The following is a 22,479-nucleotide window of genomic DNA, read 5'->3' as shown; positions in this document are numbered from 1 at the left end:
CTCTACTGGACCGCAAGGGTTTCAAAGTGAATACTGATACAAGGTTCAGCCCTGTCTAGTCTGCTCCATCCCCTATGTCGTCCCATAAATTTTTTTAATAACATTTTTATTGTAAAAGTTGTCACTAGAATACACAGCTATACGCCTACAACACTAGGGCCGGCAGCTTGTCAATATAAAGCATTCAACACTCGTAGCCCACATCCCGGAGGCAGGGCAGCGTTACATTTAAGGATTGTAGCTCTCATCATAGTGTCGTCAGCGTACGCTGCGCACCAGTAATCATAAACAGTACACACATTTTATAACAAACAGAAAGATGTCAACTCTGTATACCGCTATCAGGACCCCTACTTCTTGCATCAGTTTATGACCATGGAGCCTTTATACCGTCACCCCTCTGAGCCTGTTCCCTTCCGCTTATCTCCCCCAATGTCGTCCGATTAGTTATCCTAGTCATCAATGCCATCTGTAAGGCTGGGCGCCACCCCTTGCCCTGCAGGTTGTGAGTACCCAATGCCGCAAAAAGACGCCATCTACTCTGAGACAGGGGTATCAGCCCCGACTTCAGGCACTGTTGTTGTCTCTTCAGTAGGACCATCCCCTTTACTATTCAAGTATGTTGTGTACAGCCCCCAGAAGTACTTCGGTCTACTCTTGGGAGGAAGCAGCGCGGTGAATTTTTCTGATTGCGTGCAGCAATAAAGGACATCTCGTGACCACTGTGGCACTGTGGGCAGGGGACCCCTCATTCAGCACAGAGCTACTGTGCGCTTTGCCATCAGCAAGCCCATGTCCACCAATCTGCAAATTGCCTTCGGCAGTATTTTGGAATATCACAACAGTGCCACTGCCGAGTCGGGGCGAACCTCCGAACCAACTATGGTGCTCAGCTCACGAAATACCTTTCTCCAGTACTGAAAAACTCCTGGGCAGTTCCACGCCAAATGTATGAAATCTGCTGCCAGAGAGTGACATCCATCAAATGTTGCCTCCTCTCTCAGCCTGTATCTTTGCAGTCTCTCCGGTGTGTAATACACTCTAATAATGTATTTAAAATGTATAAGTCTCTGTTTACCGTGTAATGATATTCGTTTCATGTTGTTGCAGCAATAAGACCACATGGCATCGTCTATCGTCACGTCCAGGTCGCGTTGCCAGGCCAGTCTGGCCTTTGTATACTGATTTGCTCTGTGCGACATTGCCAACTTATATATATATTAGAGACAATTTTTCGAGGGGACTCAGCTTTAATGAGATATGTCAGCTCTTGTACCTCTGGGGGTTCTTTCATGTTATCCCCTATTTGTTGATGCAGCGCCCTACGCACTCTATGGAACTGGAAGCGCTGCAGCACTGTGGGGGCTTCCGCAGTGGCCGTGGCCTCGTCCCACGTCTTTGCGATACCACCCAAGAACAGGTCTCCTGCTTTGTGTAAGTCTAACGCTTGCAATGCCCCCGTGACCCCTCCGTCTCTACAGGGGGCTAGCCAGACCATCCAGTTTATTGGCATTTCCGGAGAGTATAACAGTGCCCCCGCTTGCTGCTGTAGCAGGCAGTGCCATGCGTGCCTTGTTGCATTGAGAGAGTCAAGAATCCCTGTCCTGCCATCTACCGGCTCCAGAATGACAGCTGGGAGTAGGAGGGGGTCTGCAAAAAGCCTCTCAAGCCGGAGGTACGGAATGTCATCTGCACCGTGGATCCAACTGTGTGCTTGCGCTCCCTGTGATGCTCTGTAGTAGAACTCTAAATCGGGTGCTCCAAGCCCTCCCAGGTGGTATGGCAGGGTAAGCATTCGCCATTGCACCCATGCCTGCCCGCCTGCCCAAGCCAGTCTTATTAATGATTTATTACGAAAAAGGAGCGTGGCAAAACTATCGGAATATTTACAAACAGGAATAGGAACCTGGGCAACACCACCATCTTCATGACAGAGACCCTGCCAATGAGGGACAGTGGCAGGCCGATCCAGGTTTCAACGTCATCCTCTAGTTTAGCTACTGCCGTACCGTAATTCTCATGGAACACAATTTCCGAGTCTGTGTGCAACCTGATGCCAAGGTAACTGACCGAGTCATCCATCCATTGTAGAGGATATTCATCTCGAATTGCGTAGTGGCCTGGTCCATCCATTGTAGAGGATATTCCATCTCGAATTGCGTAGTGGCCTGGGTGAGCGGGAAGGCTATGGATTTTGACCAATTAACCCTTAACCCCGATAATGCTCCAAAGTGCACCACCTCTCTAAGGACCGGGGATAGGTTACTTTCTGGGACCCTCACATATAGCAATGTGTCCTCCGCGTACGTAGAGACCACAATACCGTGGTTGGAAATTGGACTCCTCTAGGGCTGTGGTAGTCGCAAAGCTCACATGCCAAAGGCTCAGCGATTAAAGCACATAGCGTCGGTGACAATGGGCATCCCTGCCGGGTTCCACTGGAAATGGAGATGGCTCCTGTAACTAGATTCCCCAGCTGTATGTGGGCCGATGGGGCATTGTATAACACTCCAATCCATTGCAAAAAGACGGGGCCTAGCCCCATTCTGGTCAGCACTTGCCACATAAAAGGCCACTCTACCAAGTCAAAAGCCTTTTCCATATCCAAGAATATCGCAATAGCCTTCATGTTTTGTCGAACATGCTGCATAGTGCCAAATACTGTTTGCAAATTGTAAGTAAGGTTCCTATCCAAAATAAACCCAGCCTGTTCCAGTTCAACTAGTTCCAGGGATAACAGTGCCAGGCGGTTGGCCAGGACCTTGGCGAACAGCTTGGTGTCTACATTCAGCAGAGATAACGACCGGTAAGAGGGGGCTTACCCGGCTTGGGGATATCCACTAGTATCACTTCTCTCATGGTTTGTGGCAATTTGCCGGTCAAGCATAGGTCATCACATAACATTGAGATATGGGGGAGCAATATTTCAATAAAGACCTTATAGAAGCCGACTGTGAGGCCGTCCGTTCCGGGGGTGCTGGCTGACTGCATCCCCGCCAGTGTCTTCAGTGATCTCATCTCTTTCAATGGGATGCATGAGGAACTCTCTATGCGTGTCAGAGAGGTAGGGCAGCTTGATGTGCGCCAGGTAATCTAAGATTTCATCATCCATGTCCAACGAGCGGGAAGCGTACAACTCCGAATAGTATTGTTTGAACCTTTGTGCAATGTCCTCTTCTTCCGTTAGCAGTTCGCCCCCTTCCGTTTGGATTGCAGTTATAAAAGTTTTACTGCGTTTGGCTTTTAGCAGCACCGATCCCAGCCTGTCTCCTTCCCCGTATGTGCGCGCCGTAGCATATTTTCCCATGTGTTTCACTTCACTATCCGCCGCTTTCTGATACTCCGCTAGCAAGGCCTTCATTGCATCTGCAACCTCCTCACCGTCCCCAGCCGACTGATGTGACTCCAGATACTCCAGTTCCCATTCCAAGGTCAAAAACCTGTGTCGTATGGAGCGGAGTACCCCCGAATGTTTAGTCATGGCCACCCCCTGAATGTTCACTTTGAAAGCTTCCCACACCGTCTGAAAACTATCCACCGAGCCAATATTAGCGGCAAAATATGTATCTATAGCTTCTGCCATCTCTTCTTTGAAGACCGGGTCCAAAAGCGAGTAAGGTGGAAATCGCCACGTAAATGGTGGTATTGTTTTCTTAGGTGTGGACAAAACCAGTAAAAGCGGTGAATGATCGAACAAAGTACGAGACAAGACCTGACCAGTGCGAATCCGAGACATGAGGGACGACGATGCCAGCCAATAATCCATGCGTGTATGTAGGTTATGGTATGCTGAGTAATGTGTGAAGCCACCGTCATGTGGATGCATCTCTCTCCATACAACTGTGAGATCCTTGCTAATCATGACGCTTTCAATAGTTCTGGCCGCTGCCACCGACCTTCTCATCGGACCCCCCCGATCTGTCGATCTCGGGGTTTCTAACCAGGTTGAAATCGCCACCCCAAAGTATTTGTGTCTCCCCATCACCTCCTATCGTGTTAGCCATAGTTGCAAAGAACTCCGGGCAGTCATAGTTTAGGCCATATATATTCACTATAAGCAATTCTAATCCCCTACCCTGTATTTTGGAGATCACAAACCGTCCCTCCGTGTCCGTGTAGTCAGATCTGGGATCTACTCAGGTCATTACCCCTCTAGCGTGGGTTGAGAAGCCTGAGGTAATATTATTGCCCGATATTCCGCTGCTGTGCATTATTGGGTTATGTAATGGGAGGAGTGTGTCTTGGAGTAAGGCAACACCTATATCATGTCTGTTTAGGTATCTCAGCACCTTACGCAGCTTGCGGTGGTCATTGAGGCCCCTCACGTTCCACGACAGTGCTCTGAGGGAATCAATCGCTCTCGAGTCAGTAGCTCTACTAGTCATAGCCATCCTGTCACAGCGTGTCCTGTCACATGCGGTTTACATATGTAATGTGCGTCATACATCAGCTCAGTTGACATCTCTAACATCAAAAACAATGTTACCCCTACCCAGCCCAACCCTCTCCCTCACACAGCAGACCACCCACAACTCGGTCGCGCAGCATCCCTTGTAACGTCCCCCTTGCCCCTCACCTCTCCTCCAAACTTAGTTAACAGTGGTGGTGTTTGCACTTGCACACAGAGGTCGCTCTGTATACTCTTATCTGCCAAACACAGGCATTGTCTCATCCCGACCCCCGCACACCAACTTGTGGCACCGCAGCTCTCGTTATAGGTATTCCGCGGCCATCTGTGATAGAGCTCTTATGCCGCATTCAGACCTAACTCCCTTACCAGTGTCTTGCATCCTAAATCGCAACCCCTGAGATGACGCAGTTTACTAAACCTCTTATTGTAAACAATTGGTTCATTCAGGCGCACTAATTTTTTTACTCCTCTCCTATTCTTACACACCATATTATTCAATCATTGTAAAATGACAAAATCAAGGTTCAATTATTAAATAAAATGAAAGAAGATGAGAATTCAAACCATTTGTGAAATTGCAAGATGCTTTATAAATTAAACTTAATTTATAAATTCTTTCATTTGAAACTGTAAAAGGCTGTCAATATTTTTACAGTGGTGAGCAAGGTGATGAATTAGTGACAATTGGTGCTCAATGCAATTTGTGCCAGTGCAAATTGAAAAAGGGGGGGGGGAATTGTGACCAATATTTCTATCACAACAAATGTTATCTGTACACTACAATCATTAGTCTTCAGTACAGATCCCTTAAAGAATTGGTTCAACGAGATATTGTGTCGACGTTTCAACCCTGTACTAGCGCACTTGAGTGTCTATGCGGGTTTTCATCAGGACTGTATGGGGTAGGTGGGGGTGGGAGGCAGCTTAGTGATTAAAAAGGACAACTATCAGGTTTGGATTCTAGTCTTGTGGTTCTAGAAGGCCATTCTAACTAGCTTATTTGCATGCAACTCACCTCCTAGTAAGCCCAGCCGGGCTAACCCTTGGAGAATGATGTTTGTTGGTAAAGGGCTCCTGCAATGTCGAGTCCTATTTGGAAATTAGAACCTAATTAGTGCTCTTTAGTATGCTTCAAAATCAATTATGAATTCCAATGAGCGTCTTATACTATTTAGAACGCTTACCTCTCAGAGGTATCTATGTTTGCCAAAGAGGGTTGTGTCTCAGTGATCGGTGTCCTTTTTTCCGGTTTATACTGAAGGGAAAAGGTACACGATCAGACTTCGAGCGCTTGACTAAAATAAACAGAAGCGCTAATTTTGGACAATGACAAGAGCAGTGAGCTTCTTACCTTATTCACAGCTAGGATTTGTTCGCATCCGTACTTAGGGTGATCCCGGCAGAATGCAATGGGCCGGCCGCGAGATTCGCTCGAACCGGCGCTGCTTCTCGCTGTAAGCCTTCGCCTCGTCGGATTCCAACTAGTTAAAGCCAGTCCGACGAGCACGAGGACGTAGGTGGCGTGGCGCGTCATCGGTTGCTAGGCAACCCTGTGGCAAATCAGGTTGATCGTGCGGGAGATTATTACAGTAAACTTAGTGTGGGACTAATACTCATCCTAGCGAAATGATGCCAGGGTCTCCCATGTTAAACAACGATTGTATGCTCGGTAGAACACACCGCAAAGTATTGATCAATTGATCAATGTATTGATCAATTGTGAACATAGTTTGACGCTCGTATGTTAATGATATTAGTGATGTTAAGGATTATTTCTCTGGAGGCTCCTGAGTCATTCTCAATGTGACGGTAAAACTTCAAAAGTCAATGGTGAGCCCCAGGTATCCTTCGAGTGTGGTGTGAACCAGTTGAAGAACCAAAGTCGTGGCGTGTAGCATTGAGAATGACTCAGGAGCCTCCAGAGAAATAACCAATATCTATTGTTCTCATTACTTGCGGAGATTACTATTTGATTTATTTACAGAATCTAGCTATAACCCTGAAGAAGTCTATGGTTGGCGGCTAGTTTGTTTCATGAAGAATAACATCATAAATAAAAGAAGATATGAAGATCACTCCTCTTTCGTGATTTATTTGAAGAATTTTTATTGACGTCCCTGTTTAGCTCAGGATATATTCTGTTTTTTGTAAAGATTTATTGATGATGTTTTTTGTGTGTGGGAAGGGGATGAAACCAGTGCACAGGAGTTTGTAAAAGCTCTTGATGTTAACAACTGCAATTTGTTTTTTACATCCAATATTAGCCAAGTTAAAACAGAATTTTTGGATGTTCAGATAACTGTGACGAACCACACACTAGAAACTACTTTGTTCCGAAAGGCCACTGCTGGCAATAGTATTTCACATGACAGTAATCTGCATCCAAAGCACTTGATAGAAAGCATTCCATATGGAGAACTATTAAGACTAAAAAGAATTTGTAGTTCCTCCATTGAATTTGACAAATGTGCCAAGGAACTGATGGTGAGATTAAGATCAAGAGGATACGGTCAGAAAACTCTAACTAGGGCCCTGATTAGAGCACAAGAAAGATCTAGAGAAACGTTGCTAATGCAAAATAATCCCAAAGAGATAGATCAGGAAGGTATTCCCTGACACATTACAACTTTCAGCAGTCAGGAAAGACAGATTAAGTCAATTATCAATACAAATTGGCCAATTGTCCTTACTGATGGGGTTTTGGGCAGCAGATTACCAGAAATGCCCATCATTACGTATAGGAAAGCTAGGTCCATGCGTAGTCAACTGGTAAAAGAAAGTCCTGAAATGGGCATTAGCAACACATGGTTAAGACCTAAAGAAGGTTTCTTCAAGTGCTCATCCTGCCGAGCCTGTAAATTCGGCAAGAACACGACCCAGTACAGCACACCATTTTCTGAATGTGAGATAGCCATCAAGGGTAACTATGGCTGTAGAACAGAGTTTGCTGTATATGTTCTGGTGTGCACCTGTGGCTTACATTACGTTGGTAGCACAAAGTTGCAGGTGCACGTCAGGATTTTGCAACACATCAGGGCGATCGTCAACAACGATAGTTCATATCTGGTCGCCTGCCATTTTAGAGCCATTCATGGTAATGATTTGGGATGCCTCTCTTATTTTGTAATCGATGCAGTGGCGCCCCCTAGGCGGGGAGGCAATCGAGAAAAATTACTGAGGAAACTGGAGACACGTTATGTCCTGGAATTGGACAGTAAAAGTCCAAATGGGTTAAACACGACAGAAGATTTACGTCATTTCCTGTAAATAATGAATACCAAGAGCCCCTGCTCTAGAGAAAAATATTTAAAACATTTATGTTTCTCGATATTTATAAACTATGTACCTTTGAGAACTCTTATATTATGGCCCTATATATTTACTGTGTTGATAGCAAATGTATCTGATAAAATAAGAAAAACAGCTATTATGAATAATGAACATTAGATGATGAGCAGCTTCCCAATTGCACAAACTTTTTAATCTTTTTACATTATGTACACGATGTGGGTTTTAGAAAATAGTTGTGGTTTTAGGGTTTCTTTTATATTGGTGAATACATAGATTTTATGAACAATTTTGAATATATAGAGTACTGTAAAGCACTTCAAGCACTTTTTCTAGTATGGATCGCTTTGTTTGCACATAGATAATGATAGATATACTCATGCCTTGAGGCTGAATAGAATGACAAATGGATATTTGCCTATTCTTGCATTTAAGCAGTTTAAAGAAATCGGTATTGTATAGTTAAGTGTTTACCATGCCATGGTGCAATGACTAAGAGATGTACTGAAGAGGATATAAACAAAAAGGAGTAAAAATGATTTTATAAGGACCATTTATACTGCTGGAATTTGCACATTGAGCATAATTTGCACAAAATCTGCGCAACAGCATTTTGGCACTAATATATTGATTTCTAGTGTATAGGGTATAAGGTAAACATTTTTATAAACAATTTTATTGCATTTTAAAGGATTTTTTGAAATGTGGTATCAAACAACTTGTATATAAATGACCGTGTGATATATATATATGAAATATATATATTTTTTATACATTTATTACAAAGTCATTGCACTTGTCACTTTACTAAATTACAAGCATTGAAGCTGCAACAATAAGTGATGCAAATGTTGAAATATTCAGTATGTTTTAATATTTAAGAAGCACGTCTGTCAAAGACTTGAAGGACAACATGTAAAGCCTTTAATAAGTATGTTTTCTATGTCCATACATGCGATAATGTGACTCACAGGGCGGTGGAACACTAAGCAAATACATAAAAAAGAATGGCTGTCGTGTTTACCGCTGTGTGAGCAAGGGCACTTGGTGCTCAAAACGCGTAACAGAGGAAAGGTCAAATAAAGAAGAACTACCTGCCAAATCAGCTGGGTCCTTGTCTCATTTCGCCTACCAGGGAAGTGATGAGATGATGTTTAGTTTATCAGACCCCACAGGATATAGCGGCATGGATTAGCAAATTTAGCGGCACAAAAATGGAAATTTAGCGGCACAAATATGGAAATTTAGCGGCAATTTTGCGGCATTTTATTTGGCCATTTTTCCTACAGCTCGAGGAGAATACGCAATCAAACTATACTTTGACCTGCTTCTATTTTTTTGTTTTGTGAATAAAGAAGCATCACTTGCCTTTATCAACTTTCTTTCTTGTTTGAATGAAAAATTCATTCACCACAATATACCATATTATTTCAAATAAGAATATTAATGGACGCAGAAAGAGACATATGCAGGCAAAATTCAAAGTTCTCCCCATAGTATAGCTTAACTAACTTGAATAGTCACTGCAGAATGCCGCACGAATTCCACGTTCCTCATCATAGAATAAAACAACTGGTGCCAGTTCCACTCCTTGTGCTTTGGGTTAAATAACTTTCTTCATAACTATCATGCACGCAAAACACAACATGGTGCCTACTATACTTGCAGATCGAAAAGAGTAGTATGCTTTTCAGTACCGCTATTAAGGGAGCTGAGGGGCATCGTGGCCTACTGCAGGTTTGACAACTTGTGAGTCATTGCTACTTTCACACCAAAAAATGTAATAAATAACTTAATGTTATTTGCACATCTGTATACACACTATATACATGTAAAGATAATGACCTCTACACTAATGCAGCTTCCAAGTGCTTCTGCATCTAACAGCTTTACAAAAGCAGGATACAACATAAAGACTAGTTAAAGAAGAGCTAGATGGCAACAACTAATGGGAAAACCACACTACAAATCAGCACAGTTCATACGTTAAAAGATAGAAAACAGCTAACAGCTGGGAACAACGTGGACACTGTGTTGCCAGTAGAAAGGCCACCGAAGGGTAAAGTATAAACTTAACACCTGATACTAGCAATCCCCAAAGCCCTCAGGTTTTGTGAGAAAGTGCACAGCGAGATCAATCTAACGAAATATTGCCGAAGAGCAGCGTAGTGGCGGTTAGTCAGGGAATCCCAAGGAGCAGAAAAGAGCTGTGGAGATGAAAAGGGAGCGAGTAGGGAGAGCAGCGCACTGTAGGTGCCTCAGGGATTGGGAAACACGGAGCAGAGAAGAGCTGTAGAGATGAAAAGGGAGCGAGAAGAGAGAGCAGTGCCGTGTAAGTGAGTCAGGGAATCACACGGAGCAGAAAAAGAGCTGTAGATTTGAAAAGGGAGCGCGTAGGGCGAGCAGTGCTGTGTAGGTGCGTCAGGGAAACACAGGGAGCAGAAAAGAGCTGTAGAGATGAAAAGGGAGTGAGAAGGGAGAGCACCGCAATGCAGGTGAGTCAGGGAAACACAGGGAGCAGAGAAGAGCTGTATAGATGAAAAGGGAGAGCAGCGCAATGCAGGTGAGTCAGGGAATCACACAGAGCAGAAAAGAGCTGCAGAGATGAAGAAAATATGATGGAACAGAACACGAGAGGAAAGCAGAGACTTTCATAAAGGATGGACAGATGGGGGGGCTGCGTTTGTAGGGCAAAGAGGTGTTATGAGAGAGCATGACATAAGCAGTTAACTGGAGGGGATATCTCCCCACTGCCTCTTTATTGATGTGCACTGACAGATGCAGACGTTTCTGTTTACAAACAGTAGTGCTGAGTGCTCTCCCAGGCTTGCTCCCCCCCACAGATCAATGCTCTCCGCTTCCCCGGGTTGTCCCAGTCAAGGAAGGTCCTGAGATCAGCAGTTCTCGCTCTGCCTGAAGCAGTGAAGAGACAGCCAGCGCTAAACAGACCCCCCAGGATAGATTAGCTTTTGTAAAAATGCCGTGATTTCTACAAAAGTGCCGATTTCGCGGGCACTTTTGTAAAAATCGTGGCATTTTTACAAAAGTGCCGATTTCGCGGCAAACCGCGAAATCCTGGAGGGTCTGGTTTATATATATATATATATATATATATATATATCAAAACAAAACCCTTTCAGGCATAGAGTGACAAATAAATTATGCAAAAAAGAAGGAGAGAACTCTGGGTAGTTCTCAAGTTTAGGTCGAAAGCAGCCCCTGTTAGAGCACTCTCAACACCAGCGACACTCTAGATCTGCTCACCTCAAATGTCTGTTTTTCTATCAAAGTTTTTAAGCATAGGATTAGCACAGTGCTATCCACGCCGAGATAGAAAATGACAAAGTCTTTTGAAATGTATACAGCAAAGTCTTTAAGCATAGGACTAGTACAGTGCGGTCCTTGCCGAGCTGTAAAATTTTTATTTATTATTTTATTTTTTATTTTAGTGATTTATAGAGCGCCTGGTGACTCGAAGGCATCCCCACGCTGTAAGGACTTGTAATGACCAGGAGGGGGAAGGAGGGTCTATTTGGGGAACAGGAGGGTTTTTAATTTTTTGCGGAAAAGAAGGTGGCAGGGTTCCAGCCGCAAGCTCCGTGGGAGCGAGTTCCAGCCTGAGGAAGCTTTCACTGTGAAGCGTCGACCGCCAGTGCGGGCCTTCTTGAATTTAGGAACGTTGGCCAAACGCTCATTGTCTGAGCGCAGGAGTCTACGGGCTTTGTAGGGAGTGACCATGTCGCTCAGGATCGAGGGGCCTCGACCATTGAGAAGTTTGTGGGCGATGCACATGGCCTTAAATTCTATCCTCTGTCGCATTGGGAGCCAGTGTAGAGCCTTGAGAGCTGGTCTAGCAGAGGTTCTGTTGGGGAGGTTCATTAGTAGCCGGGCAGCAGCGTTTTGAGTGCGCTGGAGTTTTGCCAGGGTAGATTCGGGGGCTCCTAGATAGACGGCGTTACTGTAGTCCAGACGCGAGAGGACCAAGCCTTGTATCAGAAGCTTCCTTGATGGAGGGGGGAGTAGCGGAAGAATCTTCCTAATGGAGCGCATGAGACCGAAGCAGATCCCTGCTGTTTTGGCTGCCTGGGTCTTCATGGTTAGTTCGGGTTCGAGCCAGACTCCTAGAGTCTTAATTTCCTTCTTCGGGGTGGGGATCTCGCCAAAAACATCAGGCCAGACCGAGGGCGGAATAGTCGACCATTTTTTGCCCATGAGCATGACTTCGGTTTTGGAACCGTTGAGCTTGAGCGACGAATCACTCATCCAGTGGTGGATTTCCTGGAGACAGTTCAACAGGTTGTCTGGGTGGTGGTCAAGATGTGAGAGTGAGACGACCAATTGCGTGTTGTCCGCGTAGCTCACTATCTTGATACCGAATGGGGCAACTATATCTTCCAGCGGGGCCATGTAGGCGTTAAACAGGGTGGGGCTTAGCGAAGACCCCTGGGGGACTCCGCTAGAAAGAGGTAATGAGGCTGAGCGGGAGTTGCCGTCCCAAACCTGAAACGAGCGGCCTGATAGAAAAGAGTCTTACCAGGCAAGTGCGGTGCCCCCGAGTCCTGCCCTGGCCAATCGGTGGATCAAAACACGGTGGTTCACCGTATCAAAGGCTGCACTAAGGTCCAGGAGGATCACTGCCACTGACCCTCCTGAATCTAAAATGCACCTTGCCTCCTCGATGACTGCGAGGAGGGCGGTGTCCGTTCCGTGGCCAGGACGGAACCCAGTCTGGGAGCTACGCAGAAGTCTATTAGATTCAAGAAACTGGGACAATTGGACATTGACCAGTTTTTCGGCCATTTTGATAATGCCCGGAAGGAGCGAGATTGGCCTGTAGTTTGCCAGATCGGAGGGGTCCAGTTGAGGTTTTTTAAGGAGTGCTTTGACTACTGCACCCTTCCAGCTCGGGGGGATAGAGCCTTTGGACAGGGAGATGTTGATCAGCTCTGTGATGAGGGCCAAAATAGCGGGGGCCACTGTTTTCAAGAATCTCATGGGGGCGGGGTCACCGGGGGAGCCGCTTTTCATACTGGCCAGAGTCTTACCTACTTCCTCCAGTGTTACGGCTCTAAATGCCGTCAGCTGTGGAAGGGGGATAATTCCTGAGTGGGTCACGGGAGCATCCATGTTGAAGTAGATTGACTCGTTGGGAGGGGGGAGTGAGGCCAGGATGCCAGAGATTTTTGAGTCGAAGTAAGTAGCCAGTTCCTCACTTCTGCCTAAAGAGATCTCATTGGAGGAAGGGGGGGCTGGTATTTTCAGGAGCTCTTTGGCTATGAGGTAAGACTCTCTTGCCGAGTTAGTAGCCTTTTTTATTCTGTCATCGTAGTGTGATGCTTTAGTAGTTTTAAGGGTGGCTTTATAGGTTCTCACCGAACTACGATAGGCCTCCTTACTGGAGTGGAGCCAGTTTTTCCTCCACAGTCGTTCCGCTTTTTTGCACTCTTTGCGGAGAGTTCTAAGTTCCGTGCTGAACCAGGGGGCTGATCCTGTCTTACCGTTGTTATCCTCACGAGATTTTATGGGGAGGATGGAGTCGAGGGAGGTGGTAATCCAGTCCCTGAAGTTTCTGTCCGCACTAACAGGGTCTTCTGCGGGCGTGGGGGCCGTAGAGTTCAGCACTCTGGTCCAGTCCTCCGTGGAGAGTCTGGACCATGCCCTGTCCCTGGTGAAGTGGCGGGCTTGTGGGGTTTCCTGATGACTCCTGGTAGAGAGAAAGGGACCAGAAAATGGTCCGTCCAAGGGAGGGGAAGGGACACATTGGTTTGGAGGGAGGGGACGTTGGTGAAGACTGGGTCAAGGAGGTGGCCCTTGATGTGGGTGGCTCCCGAATTGGTCAGTTGAAGGCCGTAGGCTGCCAGGTCTTGAATCAGATCGACGGCCCCTGTGTCTAGAGGGTCGTCGAAATGAATATTGAGGTCTCCTAGTATAGTGAAGTTGGAGGTGGAATGGGCCAGTGAGTATATTAATTCCAAGAGAGCACTAGCAAAGGGGCCGGAGTGACCAGGGGGGCGATATACTAGGAGGCCTGACAGTGAGCTTGTCGGGGCCATTTGGATGGAGAAGTGGCAGCTTTCAGAGTCCGAGATGTGAGCTTCATTCATTCTACAGGAGAAGTGATCCCGGTGGAGAATAGCGAGTCCACCTCCTCTACCGGAGGGACGTGGTTGAGACTGGATAAGGAAGCCAGGAGGTAAGGCTAAGACCACATCCGAGTCAGAGTGGGCAGTGAGCCACGTTTCCGTAAGGAATAGTATGTCGAGGTCGTGGTCAACAAGTAAGAGATTGATAAGCAGGGCGTGCATGGGGAGCGATCTACAATTCAGTACGGCTAGTTTGAGGCCGGTCAGTGTAGGGGGGGGATCAGCAAGGTGTAGCTGGGCTGGAAGGCAGAGTGCACATCTGGTAAAGGGTCCGTCTGAATCATGGAGATAGTGGCACTTAGTATTCTTGAGGGATCTGAGGCTTAAAAGGTCCCGGCGAGAATAGCTTACCTTGTTGGAAGCTGGCCCCGGCATAGATTCTGGCCCTGTGCCCGTTCGTGCGCGGACGGACGCAGACGGGCTTGCCTTAGGCGCGCCTTCGGCGCGCAAACGGCGCTCCCGCTGCGCTCGTCCGCTGCGCTCGTCCGCTGCGCTTCCTGGCCAGGCACATTTTATTGTGATGTTGTAGAGGGGCGTGGCCTAAGGGGGCGTGGTGACCGTCGACGCGGTGCCGAGGTTGTTGTGGGCTTAGAGGGGGGTCGAGACAGCGTGGACGCGCTGAGGGCTACTGCCCGAGCCTAGCGCTGCTCAAAGTGCCCAGGTGAAAGTGAGTGAGAGTTAAAAGCACAAGTAAGTTTTACACAAAAAATGCAGTTTTTTTAAAAAAAATAATCAGGAGCAAAAGTCCCGGCTTTCCGCCTCAGGACAAAACAATTCTGGGCGCCTGACGCTTGTAGTCAGCGTTATATATGGCGCGAAGGGGGCGTGGCTTAAGGGGGCGTGGCGACCGTCGAAGCGGTGCCGAGGTTGTTGTGGGCTTAGAGGGGGGTCGAGACAGCGTGGACGCGCTGAGGGCTACTGCCCGAGCCTAGCGCTGCTCAAAGTGCCCAGGTGAAAGTGAGTGAGAGTTAAAAGCACAAGTAAGTTTTACACAAAAAATGCAGTTTTAAAAAAAATAATCAGGAGCAAAAGTCCCGGCTTTCCGCCTCAGGACAAAACAATTCTGGGCGCCTGACGCTTGTAGTCAGCGTTATATATGGCGCGAAGGGGGCGTGGCCTAAGGGGGCGTGGCGACCGTCGACGCGGTGCCGAGGTTGTTGTGGGCTTAGAGGGGGGTCGAGACAGCGTGGACGTGCTGAGGGCTACTGCCCGAGCCTAGCGCTGCTCAAAGTGCCCAGGTGAAAGTGAGTGAGAGTTAAAAGCACAGTGCTATCCACGCCGAGATAGAAAATGACAAAGTCTTTTGAAATGTATACAGCAAAGTCTTTAAGCATAGGACTAGTACAGTGCGGTCCTTGCCGAGCTGTAAAATTACAAAAGCCATTCATCACTCGAGGCACAATATTACAGCTTTGAATTAGTAAAATACCAACTCAAGCCAACCTGAAATGAGTAAAAGCAACCCCTGACACAGTGTTTCGCTCTAATTAGAGCTCTTCAGAGAGGTATAGCTTTGTCCAGACACAAGGGAGCACCCAGTATTAAGTCAAAACAAAACCCTTTCAGGCATAGAGTGACGAATAAATTATGCAAAAAAGAAGGAGAGAACTCTGGGTAGTTCTCAAGTTTAGGTCGAAAGCAGCCCCTGTTAGAGCACTCTCAACACCAGCGACACTCTAGATCTGCTCACCTCAAATGTCTGTTTTTCTATCAAAGTTTTTAAGCAGAGGATTAGCACAGTGCTATCCACGCCGAGATAGAAAATGATATATATATATATACATATATATATATATATATCCAAAAGAAACCTTTCTCCAAAACTCCAAAAAAGAAAGACGAGGCCACAGCAGGGGAGCTTATTAGAGCCAGCTTTATTGTGGAAGCACCCGACCTGGCGAATGCATTTCGGCATATGGTAAGCCTTCTTCAGCGCCTGGGGTATTTTGTCAAGGAAGCAGGCGCTAGTGCATAGGTTTAAATACCCGCCTTCTCCTTGCTGCTCGATGCTCGCTCCGCCCCCTCCAGGTGAGATACATTACAATTGCCTCCCGATGTACGCCCGGTTGCTGGCGCCTACAGGTCCCAAAATGCAGTGCAAAGGTGGGTAGGCATTGCAGGGGTGGAACAGAGTCAAAGATGAAATAATGCAGAGAAACTCCCCAAAGTCACAGTGTCCCAAAGTCAAGCAAGCTCCTCTGGCCCCCTAGACCTCAGCAACCACCAAGTCGTTGGAGTCCTCACAACGGGGGAAAGGCAGGAAGTCCGCCACGCCCAGCGAGCAGCCAAGTGACTGCCACACCGCTCTATATCTTCCACGGCTTGAGGGTGGGCCAAGGCACATCCAGTAACCTGGAAACAACAGCAATTCTGCCAGGGCAGTGACCAGTGAAACCGGGGTCAACTTAACGCTGCGGGGGCCTCGTAGACGCGACACTGGACATCGCGTTCGAAATATCCAAAAGAAACCTTCCTCCAAAAAAGAGAGACGAGGCCACAGCAGGGGAGCATATTAGAGCCAGTTTTATTGTGGAAGCACCCGACCTGGCGAATGCATTTCGGCATATGGTAAGCCTTCTTCAGCGCCTGGGGTGTTTTGTCAAGGAAGCAGGCGCTAGTGCATAGGTTTAAATACCCGCCTTCTCCTTGCTGCTCGATGCTCGCTCCGCCCCCTCCAGGTGAGATACATTACAATTGCCTCCCGATGTGCGCCCGGTTGCTGGCGCCTACAGGTCCCAAAATTAAGTCCAAAGGTGGGTAGGCATTGCGGGGGTGGAACAGAGTCAAAGATGAAATAATGCAGAAAAACTCCCCAAAGTCACAGTCTTCCAAAGTCAAGCAAGCTACTCTGGCCCCCTAGACCACAGCAACTACCAAGTCGTTGGAGTCCTCACAACGGGGGCAAGGCAGGAAGTCCGCCTCGCCCAGCGAGCAGCCAAGTGACTGCCACACCACTCTATATCTTCTATGGCTTGAGAGTAGGCCCAGGCACATCCAGTAACCTGGAAACAACAACAATTCTGCCAGGGCAGTGACCAGTGAAACCGGGGCCAACTTAATGCTGCGGGGGCCTCGTAGACGCGACACTGGACATCGCGTTCGAAATATCCAAAAGAAACCACCTTCCTCCAAAAAAGAAAGACGAGGCCACAGCAGGGGAGCATATTAGAGCCAGCTTTATTGTGGAAGCACCCGACCTGGCGAATGCATTTCGGCATATGGTAAGCCTTCTTCAGCGCCTGGGGTGTTTTGTCAAGGAAGCTGGCGCTAGTGCATAGGTTTAAATACCCGCCTTCTCCTTGCTGCTCGATGCTCGCTCCGCCCTCTCCAGGTGAGATACATTACAATTGCCTCCCGATGTACGCCCGGTTGCTGGCGTCTACAGGTCCCAAAATGCAGTGCAAAGGTGGGTAGGCATTGCGGGGGTGGAACAGAGTCAAAGATGAAATAATGCAGAAAAACTCACAAAGTCACAGTGTCCCAAACTCAAGCAAGCTCCTCTGGCCCCCTGGATCCGCAGCAACCACCTAGTCGTTGGAGTCATCACAACGGGGGCAAGGCAGGAAGTCCGCCTCGCCCAGCGAGCAGCCAAGTGACTGCCACACCGGTCTATATCTTCCACGGCTTGAGGGTGGGCCCAGGCACATCCAGTAACCTGGAAACAACAACAATTCTGCCAGGGCAGTGACCAGTGAAACCGGGGCCTACTTAATGCTGCGGGGGCCTCGTAGACGCCACACTGGACATCACGTTCGAAATATCCAAAAGAAACCTTCCTCCAAAAAAGAGAGACGAGGCCACAGCAGGGGAGCATATTAGAGCCAGCTTTATTGGGGAAGCACCTGACCTGGCGAATGCATTTCGGCATATGGTAAGCCTTCTTTAGCGCCTGGGGTGTTTTGTCAAGGAAGCAGGCGCTAGTGCATAGGTTTAAATACCCGCCTTCTCCTTGCTGCTCGATGCTCGCTCCGCCCCCTCCAGGTGAGATACATTACAATTGCCTCCCGATGTACGCCCGGTTGCTGGCACCTACAGGTCCCAAAATGCAGTGCAAAGGTGGGTAGGCATTGCGGGGGTGGAACAGAGTCAAAGATGAAATAATGCAGAAAAACTCCCCAAAGTCAGTGTCCCAAAGTCAAGCAAGCTCCTCTGGCCCCCTAGACCGCAGCAACCACCAAGTCGTTGGAGTCCTCACAACGGGGGCAAGGCAAAAAGTCCGCCTCGCCCAGCGAGCAGCCAAGTGACTGCCACACCGCTCTATATCTTCCATGGCTTGAGGGTGGGCCCAGGCACATCCAGTAACCTGGAAACAACAACAATTCTGCCAGGGCAGTGACCAGTGAAACCGGGGGCCAACTTAATGCTGCGGGGGCCTCGTAGACGCGACACTGGACATCGCGTTTGAAATATCCAAAAGAAACCTTCCTCCAAAAAAGAAAGACGAGGTCAGAGCAGGGGACCATATTAGAGCCAGCTTTATTGTGGAAGCACCCGACCTGGCGAATGCATTTTGGCATATGGTAAGCCTTCTTCAGCGCCTGGGGTGTTTTGTCAAGGAAGCAGGCGCTAGTGCATAGGTTTAAATGCCCGCCTTCTCCTTGCTGCTCGATGCCCGCTCCGCCCCCTCCAGGTGAGATACATTACAATTGCCTCCCGATGTACGCCCGGTTGCTGGCGCCCACAGGTCCCAAAATGTACATATATATATACAAATATCCACGCTCAAACTGCACCTTTGGACGGCGCACTCCGGGACGGGTGCTGCAAACATTCGTGTTATCACATCAGCTCATTCCTACTCCGTTACTGGTTCCAGGAACGCACTCACGGGGCTGCTGCAGTTTTCAAAGGTATTTTAATTCATATGCGGAAAGCATGAAAAAATAGACGCGTTTCGGCGATGCCTAAGTATTATGTTTTTCATAATTCACGCCAACAAAGCAGACATTTTAAAGTTTACATTGCGTGGGTCACAGCATTAGAAAATGTATAATGATCAACAAAGGACTACTGGAGTCTGAATACAGTCGCCATCTTTCAATGGTGAATTTGAAACTTTATCAAAGCACCTGGTAAAAGACAATAAACATTCATACATGCTATATGGCATTATTATTATTGTCTTTTACCCTTATATATCATGGAATATATAAGGGAGGATTCCATTGGAAAATATATATGCCAAATACCTCTTAAAAACATTCCTTATTGCAAACATCTATAATCTAAGAACGTTTTCTCATGTCTACTAATATAACTGAACCCTGGCACTGTTTACTTGTCCAAGAATTATTCTACAATGGTATTTTCTATCATATTGATTATTTGAGCTTATGTCCCCTGTGTTCCACAGTCATTCACAAATATTAAGAATTAAAAACAAAAATAGGATTAATGTCTTTACTGTGTGCAGATTTCTTATCATTCTTTTTTCTCCATCTTTCTCTTAATACAAGCAAGTATATAGATCCTCATCTACATTTAACCCATGGGGTTCATTGCTGTTGAACTCAAGTATTGGTGGTGGTCTCCTCCGTCTTGTTCATGGGTTGCTCCACCAGTGTCTGAGCTCTGTATACTTTCTTAGCTTTCATTATCGCTCTATCTAATACTCATGAAGGGTATCCAGATTCTTTAAATCTAGCATACATGATCTCTTCAGCTAAGAAGGCCTGATCCGTTATTTCTTTTGACACAAAGGAGCTCTCCGTACGGGATGCTCCACTTGAGGTTATAAGGGTGACTTCTAAAAGCAAGGAGAAGACTGTTCCCTGCATTTGTTTTGCGGAGGAGTTTGGTAAGGATGGTGTTTTCCTGTACCTCAAATCTGACATCCAGAAATCCAGAGAGTTTCTAATTTTCTGAGCTCTTTTTCCCTATTCCCACCTCTTCTTTTCCTGGGGATTTCTATTATACAGGTATACTGCAAGCTTGAGCGATTGCTTTAGTGATGGGTTTCAAAATGCGTTGCAATCGGATAACTCCTATTCTGATTTACAATCGCTCTCCTGTGTTGCAGAATTTGTTTACATACAGGCAAGGTTGTACTTCCTATATACATTTTGGAGCAAGGAAACTAATAGATAGACAACAAAACTAGATCTACAGGCCAGGAATCTTTTGATGGTGATTGTTTTATTTCTTAAAATCCATGCGATTCATGCCGTGTTGGCACGCCTTGCATCTAAAACACTTTTAAAAACCTGGTTTTTGTTGCAGCCACATTGGGGAACTTCCTCTCCTTTCCTGATAGTCATATCTTTTAATGACTTAGATTTCCTATAAGTAATGTTTGGATGTTGTTTTACTTTTGATGCTAGAACTTGATCATCTTTTATCAGATGCCAGTGTCTATTTAAAATAGTTCTGATTTCTTTATGTTTGACATTAAATGTGGTTATGAATCTAGAATTCTCCAGACTTTTCTGCTCTTTACTGTCATTTTTTCTCTGTTGTGTTCTAGATGGCTCGAAAAACACTTTCTTTCTTTCTAGATTCCTGGCCTTAGTGGCTGCCCATTTTATAACCTCAGGCGAGTATCCTCTCTGAATAAAGCTCTATGTCATTTCCTGTTCTATTATACAGTATTCTTCCTGATTGCTACAAGCCCTTTGTGCTCTGTAGAACTTCCCAAATGGGATACGCCTAATTAAGGGTGCAGGATGAGCACTACCCGCATGGAGGATAGTGTTTCCACCTGTAGCTTTTCTAAAAACTGTGGTTTCCAATTTCTCTCCCACAGGTTTTACCCGAATATCTAGGAAGTCTATAGTGGTCTTACTATGTTGTCCTACAAACTCCAGGTTGAGAGAGTTTTGGTTAAGGTCCCTGATGAATAATTCTATATCCGTCTTCGTGTCCTGCCACAGCACGAAAACGTAATCAATAACCCTAATCCATAACAAAATCTGTTCTGACCAATATATATATCCTTTTTCTGAAGATTGCCCTTTCCGGCACCCTGAGCCCATGGAGACGTGTCGTGCTGAGCCGGCAGAGCAAAACGGACCACTTTTAAATCTTGAGGTACTGCAATAAAGCACACTATCACGAGAATCACAGTGCAAACGTTTTAATCTCATAACGCTTTTCGACTGCGAACAGTCTTGTTCACACAGAGAGTATCCTGAGATTACCTCGTACATATAAAGTTAGACAAGGAAGATGAACTAAAATACTACAATGATGTGATGCTAGAAAACAGCGGTCATCTTGTGACAAAATAAATTGGATTAGAAATATATACAATTGCACAAGACATATTCCAAATTTTATAGGAAACCAATGATATACAATGAGTTATGCATAATCAAAAGACAGATTCAGCTTCTCTAATGCATAGTGCATGAATAATGCATATAAAGTATAGGTGATACCATGGGTTCATATTGTCAAACTGATAAGTGTCACTAAAGAGTCAACATGTATCATAATATGAATATAAGTATGTTGCTCCATGTACGCATATTGCAGTGTGAATAGATGCTAGAAAACTAGTAATATTGTCATATTCTAAATCCCCCTCATAAAAATAAAATATATTGACGTGACTTGTCTGCAAAGTTTTAAATCAGTAGATGGTGTACAATCTGGGAAGAAGTTCTGTCTTGACGCTCTCAACAATCTCAATGGGAAGGATACTGAGACCCAAGTGGTCATAAGTCCTGTATTCCTTCCCTGTGAGTATAATTCATGAATGCACGGGACAATATCTCGGCAAAATAGGAACATGTTTGTCTGCCCATGCTGTAATGTATTGCAAATATACGATTATACATCATTTCTTAGCCAAGTGGCTGAGTTCAGAGAAACACCATATATCTCTTCAAATATGAATACACAGAGGAATGTCAATGGCAGCATGCAAATCTTTAGCATGTAAAGGCGTTATGAATTTACACAACATTCACATATCTACTACAAAGGTTTGAGAAAAGTCAAAATTGAATACTAAACCAAAAATGACACAAGAAAAACACATAAAACAACCTCTTCTCTTCTAGACAAGAGTGACACCCCATGGATGGGTTTCATAAAGAAAGGGTAGGGAACCCATGTATTACTCCCCACCCATGTAGGGTCCCTTCCTTTCCTCAGAGAAATAAAACAAACAAAGAAACAGGATTAAAAATATAATCTCATAATAGTTTGAAACACTCTCGAGACTTGAGGGATGGCATTATTAAAGAATATATGAGAACGAAGAGAGACAGAATGTGAAAAGTACGGACAACCTTTATGAACCTGTTCTTGGAGTAATTTAACCAGGCAGCGGAGGGAGGAAAAAGCATAACATGGTCTACATACAACTTAATCACCATGTATCCCAAGTTCCTCATCAAGATTGTGTCCCCCTGGGTTCATAGTTTCCAAATCTAGTATATATTGAGTTTCTCGTTTCCGTAATTCCAATGTTCTTTTCCCTCCTCTAGGACTGGCTTTTACCTGTTCCATAGCAAAGTAGCTTAGTAAAGAGCTATTGGAAAGGTGAAAGTCCTGAAAATGTCTAGCAATTGGATAATGTTGATCCTTGTACGCGATGGCCCTCATATCTTCCAATATACGTTTCTTGACTATCAATGTCATGCTACAATGTATCTCAAATTGCAGGGACATTCAAGATCACAAATGTTGTGC

Source organism: Lissotriton helveticus, chromosome 3_1 (assembly GCF_964261635.1).
Source record: "Lissotriton helveticus chromosome 3_1, aLisHel1.1, whole genome shotgun sequence".
Lineage (NCBI taxonomy): Eukaryota > Metazoa > Chordata > Amphibia > Caudata > Salamandridae > Lissotriton > Lissotriton helveticus.
This window is presented reverse-complemented; position numbering follows the sequence as displayed.